This window comes from Ipomoea nil, unplaced genomic scaffold (assembly GCF_001879475.1).
Source record: "Ipomoea nil cultivar Tokyo-kokei standard unplaced genomic scaffold, Asagao_1.1 scaffold0179, whole genome shotgun sequence".
Lineage (NCBI taxonomy): Eukaryota > Viridiplantae > Streptophyta > Magnoliopsida > Solanales > Convolvulaceae > Ipomoea > Ipomoea nil.
The window spans coordinates 743,099-757,928 of NW_017616607.1; positions in this window are offsets into that span (position 1 = coordinate 743,099).

Sequence of the window (14,830 nt, forward strand, 5' to 3'; positions counted from 1 at the left end):
AAAACTTCAAGAAAATTTTAAAAGGTTTCAACAGAAAGGGTCAAGGTCAGCCTACCAGGACACAATACAAAGGCAACAACTCCTCATATCAAAAGGTAGAAACATCACCTTTCTCACAAAACAATCAATCTCAGACTGGGCGATCAAGACAAAACAGAAACAGTTCCACAGACACAGGAAAACCCCTCAATCGGTCAGTGCAATGTAGGGAATGTGAAGGATACGGTCACATACAGGCTGAATGTGCAACATATCTTAAAAGGAAAAAGGCTATGTCTGTAGCTACTCTTAGTGATGATGAGGAGGAAACCTCAAATGATCAATAAGATGATAATGTAGGAAACTTTGTAGCTTTCTTTACTGCTACAGACCTTCAGTCAGACGGAGATCAATCTGATGAAGAATCATATATATCAACTGATGATTTTGAAGAGAGACATACTCAACTTGAGACAGAATTTGCAAAACTTGTTACTAGCTGGGAACAACTTGTGAAAGTGAATAAGAATCTGAATGACGAGCTGAAGCAAAGAAATGATCTTCTAAAGAAATTGAATGCAGAACTGGTCATAAAAGAAGATCTCATCACTCAGATACGGTCCAGAGAAGGAAAACTAATCAAGGAATTGGAGAGCTTGAAGAAAAATATCCAGATGATGGACACCACATCTACCTTAGATAAGATTCTAGAGTCTGGCAAAAATCCTAATGATAAAAAGGGTCTGGGATTTGAACAAGGAGAATCTTCGAATAACGCACCAAAGTTCATCAAAGAGGGAATGTCTAAGACCACTGCTGATCACAGGTATGAACAAGGACAGTCATCTCAGTCAGTACAAAACAAGGGAAGGAGGTATGATCAGAATACTGATACTGACCTGGCCAGATCAACTGATCAATCTCATTATTCGAGGTTCAAAAATAAGATTGTCAAAGTTAAATATTACACTCCCATTTGTCACTACTGTCAAACAAAAGGTCATACTCGACCTGAGTGTTATTTTTTTTTTTACAGAGATCAAAGGAAGGAAAAATATTAGAATAAGACTATTACACCATTCACTAGACAGGTTTGGGTCAGAAAGTCAGAAGTTATCTGCTACCCTACCATTGTTCTGACTGCATCTACAACTGATGCTTGATGGTATTTTGACAGTGGATGTTCCAGACATATGACTGGAAATATTAAGTGTCTGATGGCTGTTCAACCTAGCAGTGGAGCTGTAACATATGGAGATGGACAAAAAGGTAAGATCGTGAGGAAAGGTATCCTAAATGTACCAGGCTTACCTAAATTAGAAGAAGTCCTGCTAGTCAGTGGGTTGAAAGCAAATCTAATTAGCATCAGTCAGTTGTGTGATCAAAATTGGAATGTGTGCTTCGATCGTAACTGCTGCAGAGTTAGTGACAAAGCAAATCAACTTGTCATGGAAGGAACTCGGTCCTCAGACAATTGTTATGTTTTGACAAATGAAACTGCCTGTCATCTATCCAAATATGATGAATCAAAACTCTGGCATAGACGACTGGGTCACATAAACTTCAGAGATATGGATAAGCTGATAAAACTAGAAGCAGTAAAAGGTGTACCTAAGATCAGAATTGATCCAGAAAAAATATGTGGCGCATGTGCAATTGGGAAACAAATCAGAACTCCACACAAAGCAGTAAGAGGTATCACCACTGAGAAATGCCTAGATCTTGTCCATATAGACCTCATGGGTCCAACACAGACTGAAAGTATTGGGGGAAAGAAGTACATATTTGTGTGTGTAGACGACTTCTCTCGATATAGCTGGGTATACTTTCTGAGAGAAAAGACAGAAGCTTTCAAGGCCTTTAAGACTCTGTGCATAAGAGTTCAGAAGGAAAAGGATGAGTCCATTATAAAAGTTCAGAGATTGAGAAGTGATCATAGAAAGGAATTTGAGAACTCACTATATTCAGACTTATGCTCCGAGCATGGTATATCACATGAGTTCTCAGCTCCTAGAACTGCTCAACATAATGGAGTAATGGAAAGAAAGAATCGAACTTTACAGGAAATGGCTAGAGTTATGCTACATGCCTTACATCTGCCACAACGCTTTTGGGCTGAATCAGTTCACACAGCGTGTCATACTATAAATAGGGTCTACCTTAGACCAAGAACAACGAAAACTCCTTATGAGATCTGGAAGGGAAAGAAGCCAAATCTGAAATATTTTCATGTGTTTGGGACAAAGTGTTATGTGCTGGCCGATAGAGAACAAAGAGGGAAGTTCGAACCCAAGAGTGATGAGAGCATCTTCCTTGGCTACTCTCCGAACAGTCGTGCCTACAGAGTCTACAACAAGAGGACTCAGTCTGTGATGGAGTCAGTAAATGTGGTTATCGATGACAACCCAGAAGAATCAGTAGACTCAACAGTGATAGAGTCTTCTCTAAGTGATCCAGATGCGAGTAATAACAACAGTCAACACAAACCACAAGAATCGTCAGATGAAGATCAAGAAAGTTCGGAACAGGAGATAGATCTCATGAATGATGCTGGTAAAGACAAACCCATCAGAACTCAGAAAAACCATCCATCAGATAACATTATTGGAGATCCATCAGATGGGATGAAGACCAGAAGTAGAATAAGAAATAATCTGACAGAAATATTTGGGTCTGCTTGCTATACCTCAAAGATAGAACCCAGAAATGTCAAAGAAGCCTTACAGGATGATCTGTGGATCAAGGCAATGCAGGAGGAACTACATCAGTTTGAGTGGAATCATGTCTGGAATCTTGTACCAAGACCTGATGATGTCAACGTAATTGGAACGAAGTGGATCTTTAAAAATAAAACTGACGAAGCCGGGAATATAGCCAGAAACAAAGCTCGGTTAGTTGCTCAAGGTTACACTCAGATTGAAGGGATTGACTATGACGAGACTTTTGCTCCTGTAGCTAGACTCGAGTCAATTAGAATCTTGCTGGTTGTCGCATGCATTTTGGGATTTACATTATAACAGATGGATGTCAAGACAGCATTTCTGAATGGGTATCTCCATGAAGATATCTATGTGGCTCAACCTAAGGGTTTTGAAAATCCAGAATATCCTTCTTATGTCTATAAGCTTCGAAAAGCTCTTTATGGTCTTAAACAAGCCCCACGGGCATGGTATGAACGACTGACACAGTATTTGCTCCAGCATGGGTATAAACGCAGAAGTGTTGACAAAACTCTGTTTGTAAAAACTACTGGAAGTCATGTAACCATAGCTCAAATCTATGTTGATGACATTGTGTTTGGATCAACCCTGCAGAAATACACTGATGAGTTGGTAAAAGTGATGAAGGAAGAGTTTGAAATGTCCATGGTTGGTCAACTGACATACTTCCTAGGTCTACAGGTCAAGCAAAGTTCTGAAGGATACTTTATTTCACAAGAGAAGTACGCTAAGAATCTTGTCAAAAAGTTTGATCTGGAATCATGTAAATCATCCAGAACACCTATCTCCACCTCTACAAAAGTATCGAAAGATGAAACTGGTGTGTCAGTGGATAACACAGTCTATTGTAGCTTGATAGGCAGTCTGCTGTATCTAACAGCCAGTCGACCAGACATAATATTCAGTGTAGGAATCTGTGCAAGGTATCAATCTGATCCAAAGGAATCTCATCTGATAGCTGCAAAACGCATTATGAAGTACATTAAAGGAACGATACAATATAGACTATGGTATTCCAAGGACAGTGAACTGAATCTGGTTGCATACTGTGATGCTGATTAGGCAGGGAATATTGATGATCGGAAAAGTACTTCTGGAGGATGTTTCTTCGTTGGTAAAAACTTAGTATCATGGCTAAGCAAAAAACAGAATCCAATCTCTCTAAGCACTGCAGAGGCAGAATACATAGCTGTAGGTGGTTGCTGTACTCAGTTGGTATGGATGAAACAGATGTTTCTGGATTATGGTCTTACTCAAGGAACAATGACACTCCTCTGTGATAATGTCAGTGCTATTAACATCTCCAAGAATCCTGTTCAACATTCCAGAACGAAGCATATTGACATCAGGCATCATTACATCAGAGACCTGGTTGAATCCAAGGAAATTGAATTGGAATACATTCAGACTGACAAACAACTGGCAGACATTCTGACTAAGCCATTGGATGCTAATCGTTTTGAAATTCTCAGATCTGCTCTGGGAATTTCCAGAATTGACTGATTAAAGCAGTTGGTCCGTCAGAGAGGAGTTGGTGTATATGGGTTAGTGTTATGATTTGACTTTCCTTAAAGACTCCTCTCTATTTATGTTAAGAAGATTATTTAACATTATGCTTCTCAGAGATATCTTAAAAGATCTTAATTTCTTTTCGAATTTCAAATTTCCTTGGGTTCCGTTTCCTTCCTAAAAAGGAGCTGTACCGTTGTGTCAATCAATCGTGTATGCATGATATTTGGCAAGCCGCATTAATTAGGGTTCATCACCCTTAAGCCTATTTGATACATGGTCAAGAAGAAAAACACATCTTCGATCACCACAGCTCTCAGCTTTCTATCTCTCTTGCATATCTGCCTTCAGTGATCTGCTCGTCTCTTCGCACATAACCTTCAATGGCAGACCCTGTAAGAAACATCATTATCAAACTTGGAAGCAAGACACACTCTCCGGAGGTGGCCCTTAAGCATATTCAGACGCTACTGCAGTTTGCTATGAAGAAGAAGCTCAAACTTGATCCTCTGCTTCGCGACGAGATTTTAGTAACTGTGATGACCTATTACCCAGAGTTTTATGCAGAATGGTCTGAAGATGATGCGACTGAACTGCTTATGATGGTTTCTGAAGCCAGTGATGAAGTTTCTCTTGTATATATTCCAGAACCCTTGGATGGAAATCGGGCCGGGGCATTCCTTCAATACTTTGCACATCGAGCCCTAGAATTGGTTGAGGCCTCTCGACAGCAAGCGGAGGCGCAACCTATGTATCTCGCAGCTGCTCAAAAAGAGGCAACACACAGACAGGAGATCATCCGAAACAGGTCAAACTTTTCTGTAAAGGTTTTTGTTGAGACCGGTGATGATAATGCTGATGTGGATCAACCTGAGAAGAAGAGAAAGTCGAATGAGAATGTTCAACCTGAAGGAAACCCGCCTGTTCAACAAGTGTTTAAGACTCTGCGATCGTCTGTTAAGCAAAAAGGATCTACTGTTGTTCAAGCTACCTCTGTACTAGCCCCTTCTGTCAGAAAAGGGAAGCCACCCACTCGATCGAGAGGTCGAAGTATCACCCCTGAGGTCCCACATGTTGAAGAAACTGACCCATCTGTTTACCGGCCTCAGTTTGTATCTCCTGCTGCACAGACCAAATGGGCCACTATGGTTAGAAGGGATCTTATTGTTCAAAGATCGGTGGATGAGAACCAGCTGAACTCCGTTTGTGACATTCTGCCCTTGCTGAATGAAGTAGGATTGTTGAAAACTGTCACAGACATCTGCCCTTACTCTAAGCTGCTCACATATGAATTCTATTGCAATCTCAATGATGAGATTGACGTTCTCACAGGGCCACGACCGATGCAGATCTTTATCAGAGGAAGGTGGTATGTTTTTGGGCCGGATATGATTAATGAATACTATGGCTTGCCAGCAGTTCAAGAAGAAGTTGTTACTGACTGGGACTTAGTTGCCAAAACTCTGACCGGTGGGCATACAGAATCATGGCCTACGGGTGACAAGGACTATCTGCAAAGCTCCCATCTCACGTCCAGATATGTGATTTTACACCGCCTAGCTCTTCACAACTGGCTCCCATCAGCCCATTTTCACACAGTTGGCAAGCTTCTGGCTGGGTTCTTATTTCGAATTGGAACAAAGATGCAACTTAATCTGGGCAAATGGATTTACTATCATATCCTCACCCTGATTCACCCACGCAAACAGAAGGTAAGACTACCCTTCCCAAATCTGATTTTTGGCATCCTTACCACTCAGGGCCTTGAGCCTATGCCCAGTGAAGTGATCAGCCCAACGCTGCTTTATACTGTTGATAAACGTCTTTTGTCTGGAGATCACATTCGAGATGTTGTTCCTGTGACTGTCCCATCCAATCCTGAACCAGATGCTGTGCCTGATGAATCTCTTCATGCTAAGGATGTTCAGCTTTCCATACAGCTGAAGGCAAGAGTTGCTGATCTTGAGACGGTGCACAGCATTATTGCAAAGCAACTGACATGTGCCCGTACTGAGCTAGCTACTGTTCTTCTTCCTTTGAGCCTGACTGAAGCTGCTGCTGCTGCTGATCCTGTGAAGTCTGACAGTGACTCTCCCTCCAATGCTTGATCTTTGGCTACAATTGGCAAAAAGGGGGAGTAGTATGAACTCAGGGAGAGTTTATTTTTTGGTTTTTGTTTGAGTCCCTTCTGGCCCTGGCTGGGCGTTTATGTTTTTTTATCCTAAACTGTTTTGGATCCTATGTTTCTGTTTTCATTCTATGTAATCTGTTTGGACATATGGGTTGCTTCTTTATAATAACATATCTTAGTTCCTTGAGTTTCTAGTCGAGTTGTTTTGCCAAATAATAGCCAAAGGGGGAGTTTGTTAGTGTTTTTAAATGTTCAAAAACCCCATATTATAATTGGCAATATTATTATGGCATACTAAGATAGTTTTAGAGTCTGTCCATTTATCTCTCTGGATAACTGATCAATCAGAAGCAACAACAGAAGGACTGACACTGAAGATCTGATTTAGGAAGCTGGTTTCTTAAAAGGCTTACGCGGTATTATCAGACTCATATGGAAAGATGATCAGCGTATATTCTTAAGAAAGGTATGGACCCAATCTTCTGAGATTACATTCCTCTTTTATAGTCCTACCTTCTACAATCAAAGACATCTATGGAGAGTGGTTTTTGAAGGATCTATAAGTACCCTTATTCGAGGAGAATTAGGGTTACACCGAAAGTAAGAAGAAACACTTCATATCTGCTACATGAGATTAGATCTTTGATTGTCATGTATCTTCTCAATACAATATGTTCACGGTGATTAAGATGATGAACTTGAGAAGAGTTACTGTTGCTTAAACGAAAGGACAATGTGATCACACTGTTGTGGGAACAACTTCATAGAGCGTCATTGAAGTGGACTGCATCAGAGTGGGCTCTCCAAGTGAAGGGATTTCATTGGACTTCTGTATGCATGGCTCTCCATCTTCAACAATCCACTAGACCTATGTAGACTGGGTTTGAACCTTGTGTGGGGCACTTGGGTAAGATTATTGTATATCTACCTTTGTACATTGGTTTATGATTTAGTGGATTGGACGCCTATGTGATCGTCCCCCAGATTTAGATACACACCGTATCGAACTGGGTAAACATTCTGTGTCTTTGGCTTTTGTGCGGTTATCTTTCTCGTATACTCTCTTCCTGATTTATCATTACTGACTGGTCTCTTATCTGAATCAATCAGTAATCTACATCAGTCATCTAATTCTGTTAAGTTACTTAAAATGAGGAATTGCAAAATTACAATTGTTTTAAAATAATAATAATAATAATAATAATAATAATAATAATAATAATAATAATAATAATAATAATAATAATAATAATATTAATAATTTAATAAAAGAAATAAAATTAAAAAATAAAAAATAAAAATAAATAAAACATATGGGGAGCCGAACGTTTGGCTCCCCTTAGTTTTGCCACTTTTTTCACATCAGTGGAAAAAGTGGCATGGCAGCCTTTAGGCTCCTATAAAAGGGAGCTTTAAGGCTCCATATTTAAAATTAAGCTTGCCTATCTGTTGATGAGCAAGCAGTGAGCCAACGAAACTAGCTCTTTTTGTTCAAGAAGTCGAAATGGATCTACAGTAATTTTTTTTTTTATTTTTTTTTAAATATAGAGGTGTTTTGGGAAAATTATTCTAAAAAACGCTAAGTGAAGATATTGTAAATTGCAATGTTTGTATTTTCAATGGTTTGTAACAAATTGTTGCCTCAAACTGTTGAATAACCAAACACTTTCTTTAGCATTTTGATCTTTGGATTACATCATATTTACCAATAGTCCAATTCTTTGGGTTGCATTATAACTAAACTTTTTAAATTTTTACTACATCTAAATTCCTTAAATTAGAAATTTCTTTATCCATAATAATTTATTCAACAATAATGGTTGAACTAAATGAATAACTGAGCAAAACACCGAAAGGATTGGTACCGTTAATTCATTCATTAATCTTGTATATATGTGCATTCATTAAATATATTAGAAGCCTTTGCAACAAAAACACTTGGTTGCTATTTAAAAAAAAATTAGTAACAATTATAATGAATCTCCTATATTACATTGTATTCATATACTATGAGTTACATATTTAAATAAACAAATTCGACATTAAATTACTTATGTACGAACTTCTCACATATAATCTTGCATTGATATACTTTCAAATATTTATTTAATTATAAATATTGGGCATTAACTCATTCGTGCAATGCGCGTGTAAAACTAGTAGTTATATAAATGGTTTATTTTGTATATATCCCTAGCTCAAAGATGTCCATTATTTTCGGCTTTGTTCTATTGATTTCGCTATGAGGAAGAAGTGATCGAGATGTTAATGAAGAGAAGGAATTGTAAGAGACAAAATATGGTGCACTTTCTAATAAATAATTAAAATTTAAATTTTGGTTTAAGTGGGAATAAGTTAAGATTAAATTATAAGGTGTTGAGAAGCAAACAAGAAAAGGGACATACTATGTTGTCTTGTTCCTTGTTTCAATTCCTTTACCTTCTTCCAACGGTATGGGATATACTCATTTTGTGATACACTAAGCTACATATATGTATAGTGTTAGGAATAACATTTTGTGTTTGGAAGGTAGTAAGATATTAAGGCTTGATAGTTTTAGACATAATCATATAGTCAATATATCGATTTATGGTTCTGGAAGGAAGGTTGAATTGGTAGAGCATGATTTTCATACCAGAAGGTTAAGAGTTATTACATAGGAGAAGTGGTTATTCTTAAATTAATTGTAACTTGTTCTGTGATATTTGAATTGCACTATACAAATTTCGGTTAGGTGCACCTATCGTTTATGAGTATAAAGGTGGGAGTAACGAGTGTCATATAGACATGGATTACAAGTACTAGTACTACATGTTGTTCTATTATGTAGCCTTTAGTAAATTGTGTAATAGAGTTGAGAAAAAGGAAAATAAATAAATAAATAAATAAAGCAATTAATGAATGCAATAAAAATGATGAAATTATTCAATGTAAAAAACGTACTTGGATCTATGAGTCCACTAGGATATCATTGACTATAGAATATGCATGCTAATAATAGTTGTTTATGTCTGACACCACGAGATCTTCTAATTTATGCAAATATTTTCTCAAAATTACTAACAATTAATCTCAGGTTGATTAATTAGAATCCCTTCTAAATCAAAATCTTTCTAAGAATTGCATTAACTTGTGAGTTCTACTTGTAAGTTGTTACCCAGGACCCAATGCACATTCTTGAATAATAACTGTAAATTTTTCTCGTCATCTAAATATGTCGATTTATGTGGTTAATTTGATGCTCAAATTGTTATCTTAAATATACACTTGTAAACGTGTAAATATTGAATTGTTTTAAATTATATAAAAGTCAATCATGGATAAGTTTTAACATGGATAGAAAATATGTCAGTATAATTAGTTGTTGCGTTAGCTTACACATCCTCTATGTTATTAATGCCATCAAATTTTGTGGGAGATTAGAGAGGGTTTTGAATTGTTTATTGGAATGCAATCCTCAACTGGTGGTGAATTGAATGACTAGAGGGGAGATTCCTCATGAATTGATGCTCAATTTGATATAGGAGTGTAAGTGTGTTTTGAGGTTTCATAGGATATTCAAGGGTGGCATGTCTTTTGAAAGAAAAAATTAGAGTTGTAGCTAGATTATCTTGTAAGAGAGGTTGTTCGGCAAGTCCATGGATTTTGAGTGCTTAATCATGATCCAATGAGATTTAGAGCTTTCTTATAGATGACTATGTAGGTGTCAACTAACCAAGGAGGGTGTGCTTGTAGGGTAGTTGGTTATGTTTGTCTAGGTATTCCCATCCTTTATGACCCCATCAGAAATTCTTTATCTTTGGTAGCGATTCTAAATTTAGTCCCAAATTATAGTTTTTGTCATTTAATATTCATACTATTAATTTTTTTGGACACTTTTAGTCCTTTTCATGACTTTTCCTATTTTTAGCAGGGTTGTAAAAATCGGTCTGGACGCCCGCTTAGACGCTAGGCGCCTCTAGACTGTGGCGATTTCCCCCCAGGGCGTCCGCCTCTAGTCTATTTTTTTTATTATATATATGTGTGTGTGTGTGCGCGCGCGCATACATATATATAATATGACATATATACACTCGTAGACTAGTTTGAAACTTTGAATCTTTGGATGATTGAAGTATTTGAGTATTTTTAATTTTTAATATTTTTTTAATGTTTTTTTTTTTTGAAAACCATTGTTTTGATGTTATGACTTATAAATTATCATTAATTCATTTATTTGGATGTGTTATTTGATTAAATGTTGAAAACAACCTCATTAAAATTGTCAAACTGCAAGTCTACCACTGTTTTTTTGGCGCCCGCCTAGCGCCGCCTAGGCGCTAGGCGCTGTCCGGGCGCCCGACTAGCGCCGCCTAGCGCCTACTGCAACCATGATTTTTAGTAAAGACATTTTTGTCTTTTCGTATTTCTCTTTTGTTATTTTTTCGGTTTCAACCGGTTTAATTGCTTGAAGACTTTATTAAAATTCAGATGAAAAATATGGTTACTAAAAATAAGAGGTTATCTAAAGTTCTAAACCAATTAAATCGATTGAAACATAAAAAATAACAAAAGATAACTATGAAAAGACAAAAATGCCCTTATTAAAAATAGAAAAAGTCATTAGAAGGACTAAAAGTGTCCAAAAAATAATAGTCTAGGATGTTAAATGACAAAAACGATAGTTTGAGACTAAATTTGAAATTGTCACAAAAAACAATGGACATCTGGTAGAATTAACTCTAAATATAACTTGTACATTGTGTTTATTTTAGGGAAAATGTACAAATAGGCCATTGAACTATTTGGGAGATAGCAATTAAGCCATCAAACTCGAATAAGCTCCGAATTGATTCATGAACTTGAAAAAAAAAAAAGTGCAATTAACATTTTTAGCAGGTTACCAACAAGTTTTTGCTGATTAGAATTTTAATTTTAACTTTTTATTATTATAATCCTACTTAAGCATTTGACCGTTAATAAAAAAACTAAGCAGAATGAACTATTTAAAATTTAAAAAAAAAAACTAAGAATATATATATATATATATATATATATATATATATATATATATATAATCGCACTCAGGTGCGAATGCTTCACCCAGGCGCGAAATAGGAATGGATTCTGTCCGTCCACGTGTCCAGATCTAATGGATGAGAAACACTGATTTTTTTTAAAATGCGGTGGCATTTTCGTAAATAATTGAACATCGAAGTACAAGTAAATGTATTACAAGCGCATGTAAAATGTATTATCGGTGCAAGTAAAAATTTACACTGAGCATCAATACTTAGTTGCACCTATAGTTATAAGTAGTTGCACCTATAGTTCTAAGTAGTTGCACAAATAGTTATAAGTAGTTGCACCTAGGCGTATGAATGTTTGCGAGTGAATTTCAGGGGTATTACTACCCGCTGAACTCAGATCATTGATTGTTAACAAGGCAAAATTACATGCACTTATAGGTGAAAGTATGTGCACCTATAGTTATAAGTAGTTGCACCTATAGTTATAAATAGTTGCACATATAGTTATAAGCACACCCAGGTGCATGAATGTTTGCGGAAAGTGAATGCTAACAAGGCAAAATTACATGCACTTATAGGTGAAAGTAGGTGCACCTATAGTTATAAGTAGTTGCACAGATAGTTATAAATAGTTGCACATATAGTTATAAGCACACCCAGGTGCATGAATGTTTGCGGAAAGTGAATGCTAACAAGGCAAAATTACATGCACTTATAGGTGAAAGTAGGTGCACTTGTAAGCGATTTTACTTGCACTTCGATGTTCAATTATTTACGAAAATGTCAGTGCATTTTTTTTTAAGTTATTAGATCTGGACACATGTCGCGCGCTGATTCGTTCGCGTTTCCGTCATGAGCATTTATTCGCACCTGAGTGCATCCCTATATATATATATATATATATATATATATATATATATATATATATATATATGGTCCATTTTCTTTGGTGCGATCGTACGGTCAATTCCCATTAGTTTTTTTTTTTTTTTTTTTTTTTTTTTTTAAGGATCAAATTCTTAGTAGGATAATAATAATAAAAAAATTAAAATGAAAATATACTCATGGCATCTGTATTAGCAAAAACTTGTTAGTAACCTGTTAAAATGTTAATTACACTTTTTTTTCAAGTTCAAAGATCAATTTGGAATTTATTCGAATCCAATAGCTTAATTGCTATTCCCAAAATTATTCAATGACATATTTGTACATTTTCTTTTTATTTTATTATATATTCACAATTTTTTTATGATTTCATTTTTTTTTTTGATTATTTCTATAAACTTTTCTATTAATAATTTAACTATTTTTTTTCTCATTAAACATTTATTCAATCTTGCAATGTGTTATATTTAAATACTTATATTGTGTGTCTGTGTCTGTGTGTGTGTGTATATATATATATATATATATATATATATATATATATATATATATATATATATATATCCCTAGCTCAAAGATATTTATTTTCAGCTTTGTTCTATTGATTTTCCTATGAGGAAAAAGTGAGATGTTAATGAAGAGAAGGAATTGTAAGAGACAAAATAGGGTGCACTTTCTAATAAATAAGTAAAATTTTAAATTTGGTTTATGTGGAATGAGATTGATTAAATTATAAGGTATTGAGATGCCAACAAGAAAAGGAACATACTATGTTGTCTTGTTCCTCGTTTCCATTTCTTTACCATCTTCCAACCGTATGGGATATATTCATTGTGTGATACACTAAACTACATATCTGTATAGTGTTAGGAATAATCATTTTGTGCTTGGAAGGTAGTAAGATACTACGGATTGATAGTTTTAGACATAATCGTATAGTCAATATCTCGATTTATGGTCCTGAAAGGGAGGTTGAATTGGGGGAGAAAGAAGGAGAAAGAAATATATGTGAAAAGACAACTTTGTCCTCAGACTTAACGCCCCTTTTAACAACAAAACTCACTGAGGACTACGGGTGGCAATTTTTTTAAACTAGTAGGACGTCTAGTGGTCATTTTAAAGTCGGAGGACCACACCTGGTAATACCCTAATACTCAGAGGACCATTGGAGGTATTAACTCATACGAGAAATGACTGGGTTGCCCTCACACTTAACGCTCATTTGACACCAATCCTAACGGAAGACCACATGTGGTTATTTTTAAAAACTAGGAGGACGTCTCGTAGTCATTTTAAACTCGGAGGACCACACCTGGTAATACCTTAATACTCGGAGAACCATTGGAGGTATTAACTCGAGTTATTAAATAGGAGAGATGGTTATTCTTAAATTAATTGTGACTTGTGCACTGATACTCGAATTGCACTATACAAATTTCGATTAAGAAAGTTCGGGCACCTATGGTCTATGAGTATAGAGGTGAGATTAACGAGTGTCATATCCACATAAGTACTAGTAGTATATGTCGTTCTATTATGTAGCCTTTAGCAAATTGTGTAATAGAGTTGAGAAAAAGGATATTAAATAAATAAAGCAATTAATGAATGCAAAATAAATGATGACAATAATTAATGTAAAATTTGTACTTGGATCTAGAGTCTCTTATGATATCATTGACTATAAATAAGCATGCAAATAATAACTTGAGGCCCTGAGATCTCCTAATTTATGCTAATATTTTTCTTAAGATTATTAACAACTAAGCCTATGTTGATTAGTTAGAATCCCTTCTAAATTAAAATCTTTCTAAGAATTACATTATATGAGTTCTACTGAACTATTTAACTCAAACACAGATGATTGATGTCATCATATTTCTAGGGTTGCATTCCGCGTACTCCTTCCAATTGTGTGAGATCTACATTAACTAAGGATATCTCTATCTCAAAGTTCATGCATCAATCAAGAATCTAATAAGCATGCAATTATTGATTCAAGAACAATCAAGAAACACAATTGGATCTAAGGATAAACAATCATAAATTAACAATAGACAACTAATAACATTGTCTCAATCTAGGGCTCCCAATAAATCCAAGTAGCACAACGTTTAGCCTCTAATCATGGAGGCAAACACGAAAGAAAATAAATCAACGATCAGATCAAACAAAGACATAGGAAAACCCATTTAATCGGTGAAAAAAATCTTGATTCAAGACTTCCCAAGATGTAAAAGTGTCTTCCCCAAGAGTGGTTGAAGCTCCCAAGAGTGTCTTGGAGTTTTTCTTGAAGTATCGGGTCGAAAAGTATAAAAAAATTCTATAAATAGGTTTAAATACACATTCTTGTGTCTGAAATGGACGCCGTCATGGCCGTGTCACGACCATGTTGAATTTCAACACAAAAATGGCGCCTAAGCGATATGGGTGTGTCACCGCCGTGTCACCTAGTGTGTCAAACTTTGGGCTTGATTTTGAACTTGTTTCACTCACAATTTGAGAAAATTTTGAGCATAAAAGTTGTAGGTGATTCTCTTATAATACCTACCATTTGAATCACCTTAATAAGATATTTTATGAGGCATATATGATAAAAA